This window comes from Vulpes vulpes, chromosome 8 (genome assembly GCF_048418805.1).
Source record: "Vulpes vulpes isolate BD-2025 chromosome 8, VulVul3, whole genome shotgun sequence".
Classification (NCBI taxonomy): Eukaryota; Metazoa; Chordata; class Mammalia; order Carnivora; family Canidae; genus Vulpes; species Vulpes vulpes.
The window spans coordinates 111,787,471-111,792,733 of record NC_132787.1 but is presented as its reverse complement, the minus strand read 5'-3'; positions in this window follow the sequence as shown (position 1 = coordinate 111,792,733).

Sequence of the window (5,263 nt, the reverse complement as noted above, 5' to 3'; positions counted from 1 at the left end):
TGGACTTCTTTTTGTTTGTTTGTTTTATATATATATATATATATATATATATATATATATATATATATATTTGAAGTTCAATTTGCCAACATATAGTATAGTACCCAGTGCTCATCCCATCAAGTGAACTTCTTAAATTGGTTCTGAGGCTTGAGTTCTTTCACTTGTCACCTCCCCACAGGAGCCCTATTGCCATGGCAAAGTATGGGTGGAAAACAAACATTCCATAATACTGTGTTTATATCACAGCCTTTTTGTGAGCCTGTTTCCCTTGGCTGCAAGCTTCAAATATGCTTCTCAGCATTTTTCTGAGAAACTCGGTGAAACAGGAAGGCTGGGGTTGGTATTTTCCTTCCCAAAGTGGGTTGGCTGTGGTAAAGGAGTTTTCCTTGAGGTCAGATGGTGAACAGAATGCTCTGGGTGAACTTCCTACTGGTTACTTTTCCCCAGACATATTTCGAAATGGTTGCTATTTTGTCTATCTACTGGAAGCGTAATGGAATTGTCCTCCAGTCCTCACTGTGAGTACCTGGTGGAAATCCTGGTGGCAAAACTCATGAAATTATGGGGGCCTCTTAAGACTTGCTCCCCATAGGAGTAATCTTGACATCCCTAGTCATGCTTTCTCAAGAATTATAAAAGCTTTTTAAGGCATTAGCTATTTTTGTTATATAGAAGTGTTTGTTCTAGCCAGATAAAAATTATTATTACTTGTAAAATATGAATATGATGACTTGTGCACCAACCCCCCAGTGACATATGCATTCTGATAGCCATGCCTTTGACTAGTTCTCTCCCACATTGACTCAGGTCTGGCCTTACCTGATCCATATAATTTGGAGGCAGTGTGCTTTTAAGGGAGGTTATTAAAGGCATTGCTACTCCTACTTTGGCCTGCTGGGTTGTTTTCTCTGGAAAACCCAGTCACCATTCTAGAGGGTCCATGAGCAGAGGACTAAAGCCTCCACAACAGTCAGCACCAATACTTGAGTCCCATTCAAACTTTCAGATGACTGTAGCCTCAGTTGACATATAACTACAGCCACTCGAGACAACCCAAGATCTGAACAGTATAAAGGATGAGAGACAACAAATGTGTATTGTTGTTCTGAGTGACTGGATATGCAGCAATAGATAAGTAATGCAGCATCCTCTGTCATAAGGAAGGAGCCAGCATCTCCAAAGTGCTACCACACTCATGAGTTACCAATAGTGAAAGTTTGACAGGTTTGGCATCAGAAGACCAGAGCTTAAGCATCGACTCTTGTATTAGAGGAAATGATTTTAGGTGAATAATTTGACTCTTTAGCTTCTTCTACTTAAGATCTCTGATTGCAAATGAATTCATGTATGGTTAGTTATATCCAGAAGATAACTAATATATCCTCCTCACCCAACAAATGCCTACATTTATTTAAATAACTCTCTAAAATGCCATGAAATTTTGTGAATTCTCCCTTCTTACATAAGATTTATTTAATTACTCCTGTCACAGAATTGACCAAACTTATTTAGTGGCTGTTTCCCATTATGGAGTAAACTATGTGTGTGTCTATCTCACTTCTTGCTATGAAATATACTTCACGAGGGAAATGGCACACTTCCACTTTACTTGCAGGGTTTATACAACAGCTGGCGTGAAACAGATGCTAAATACCTGCTTGTTTAAATATATGTATGTTTTCTTTCCAGCAAAGTGAGATAAAATAGAAATGCAAGTGCTTATTGTTACCCTAATTATTTTCATTATAATTATTGTTAGAAAACTTCTTTTATAAAAAACATTGCTCTTTAGTTTCCTTTTAAGTCTAAAAGTAAATAAGAATTATGCTTACACTATAGGGATTTTTTTCTAGATCATCCTCTTGAGACATGATACTCTCTTTAACACAAAAGTGTGGATCACTTTCTAATTCGTATTTGAAAATTTTTTTTTTAATTTTTTATTTATTTATGATAGTCACAGAGAGAGAGAGAGAGAGAGGCAGAGACACAGGCGGAGGGAGAAGCAGGCTCCATGCACCGGGAGCCTGATGTGGGATTCGATCCCGGGTCTCCAGGATCACGCCCTGGGCCAAAGGCAGGCGCCAAATCGCTGCGCCACCCAGGGATCCCTCTAATTCGTATTTGAAGCATGACCATTTTCTATAATTTGATGTTTACGCTGGGCCCCTCATTTAGGATTTTATTGGTGCTTTTACATAGCAGGATATATCTGTCTCTTTGGTTCTTTCTACAGCCTAAAATCCCTTAAGGAACATAAAATATTTCCTACAATATGCTCTGAAGTAAGTTATTTGGTACTGTGTTAGTTTGTTCAGGCAGCCATGACAAAATATTATAGACTAGCTGGCTTAAATGACAGAATTTCTTTCTTTCTTTCTTTTTTTTTTTTTTTTTTTTGCCATTCTAGGGGCTGCAAGTCTGAGATCAGGGCATAGCACAGTCAGTTTCTGGTGAGGGCTCTCTTTCTGGCTTGTGAACAGCCACCCTCTCACTGTGTCCTTCCATGGTGGACAGAGAGTGAGCTAGTGTCTCTTCTTAAAAGGGGACTAATCCTATCATATCAGGGCCCCATCCTTAAAACCTTAGTTAATTTTTACTTCATTATAGGCCTTCAGATCCAGATACAGTCACACTGGGGATCAGGATTTCAATATATGAATTTGGAATTTGGGGGTGATGCATACATTCAGTCTGTAACATTGTGCTCCTGCCCCTCCAAATCTATGTCTTTACTGCATGCAAAATGCATTTATTTCATCTCAACAGCCCTCAAAGTCTTAACTCATTCCACCATCAACTTTTTAAAAAGTTTTTATTTAAATTCTAGTTCATTAACATACATTGTAATATTAGTTTTAGGAGTACAATTTAGTGATTCAGTGCTTCCATACATCACCCAGTGCTCATCACAACAAGTGCACTTCTTAATCCCCCATCATGTATTTAACCCATCCCCTACTCACCTCCCCTCTGGTGACCATCAGTATGTTCTCTCTACTTATGAGTCTGTTTCTTGGTTTGTCTCTCTCTCTCTCTCTCTCTTTTTTCTCTCTGCTCTTTCATTTTGTTTCTTAAATTCCACATATAATTGAAATAAAATGGTATTTGTTTTCCTCTGACTGACTTAAACTGCTTAGCATTATACTCTCTGGATCCATCCATGTAGTTGCGAATGGAAAGATTTCATTTTTTATGGCTAAGTGATATTCCATTATGTATATATACGTACATATTCTTTATCCATTCATCAGTCGATGGACATTTGGGCTGTTTCCATAATTTAGCTATTGTACATAATGCTGCTTTAAATGTTGGGGTGCTTGTATCCCTTTGAATTACTAGTTTTGTATTCTTTGGGTGAATAACTAGCAGCGCAATGACGGGATCAACTTTAAAGTATAAAGCTTAAGTCTCATCTAAATGTCATCTAAATTAGGCATGGTAAGACTTGAGGTATGATTGATCCTGAGGCAAAATTCCTCTCTAGCTGTGAACCTGTGAAATCAGAGAATTATGTACTCTCTAAAATATAATGGGGTGGTGATAAGACATAGGTTAGATATTCCCATTATAAAAAGGGGAAATTGGAAATAAAGGTATGATAGGCCCCAAACAAGGCAAATTGTGTAAGATCTCAAGTCTTGAGAATAACCTTCTTGCTTGATTTCCTGCCTTCCTGACTCATTGGGGTGGTAGTCCTGCTTTCTGGACCTACTGGGGCAAGGGGCTTGTAGCTCTATGGGGTGTGGGATCCCACCCTTAAGGCTCTGAGAAGTCATGTCCCCAACTTTCAGGTGGCAACAGCGTGGCCCACTGAAACCTCAACTGTGGCCACAACCTTTGAAACCCAAGAGGTCACCCTGATGAGCTCTTGAACATTAGCACATATTCACAGTTGAATACCTTTACTGTCCTGTCCTGCAGCATCTAGGTATCCAACAGCCTTCCTTAATTTTGTCACATCTCCCTTTCCTTCAGTTAGAACTGGCACTGTTTCTGTTCATATAATTAATTTTCATTCCTGATTCTGCTGAGGTGGCTGATTAAATTTGCTGTTCAAGGCATACTGATCTTATCGAATAGTTCAACCACACCTTCAGTGTTCTCTTTAGAACGTAATTTCCCTCTCTCTCTCCTTCTCTCTCTCTCTCTCTCTCTCTCTCTCTCTCTCCAATACAGATAAGCAGAGAATTTTCTAAGTCTCTAAATTCTGGTTTCTTTTTGTGTAACAATTCCTTCAATTCATGTCTCTCCTCTTGCATTTTACTATAATTAGTCAAAAGGACCTAGGACGCATCTTCAACATTTTGTGTAGAAATCTTATTAGCTAAATATTCAATTTTATCATTCACAAATTTTATCTTCTAGGAAAAACCAGAACATGATTTGTCCAATTTCTTGGCCACTTTAATCCCAAGGATTACCTTTTCTCCATTTCCCAATAGCCATTTCTGATTTACATCTGAGACTCACCAGAGACTCATCTGAGACTTTAATGTTCATGTTTCTATCAACATTCTGTTCATGATTATTTATATATTCTCTAAGAATATGAAGGCTTTCTCTCTAGCTCTCCCTTTTACTTTCTGAGGCTTCACAGTAGTGCCTTTAACATCCATATTTTTTCTGTCTCTTGAGAGCAATATAGGCTTTTTTCTAGAATGCACTTCAAAACTCATCCAGGCTCTATCACCCACTTCAAAAGCCATTTGCTACCATAAAGTGCCCCACTTTGTGATAGCGAAAAAACCCAAACAAACAAACAGCAAAGGGAGAAGGGAAGGGAGAGAATCTGATTTTCAGAGTTATGACATGATGATATTAAAACATCCAGTTTTCAATAAAAACAGCAATGATAAAAATACAAAGAAACTGAAAAGTATGACTGACCATACAGAGGGAACAACAACAGAGACTATCTCTGAGAAAGATCAGCTGGCAGACATACCAGACAAAGACTTTAAAGCTACTGTCTTAAAGATCACCAGGGGCTAAAAGAAAACACGGAGAACATAAGAAAACAATATATGGGGATGCCTGGGTGTCTCAGTGGTTAAGCATCTACATTCAGCTCAAGTCATGATCCCAGGATCCTGGGATCAAGTCCCCTGCTTCTCCCTCTCCCTCTCCCTGCCACTCCCCCTGCTTGTGCTCTTTGTCTCTGTCAAATAAAATAAGATCTTTTAAAAAAGAAAACAATGTATGAACACAATGAAAATATCAATAAAGATATATAAAACTGAAAAAGAAACCAAAA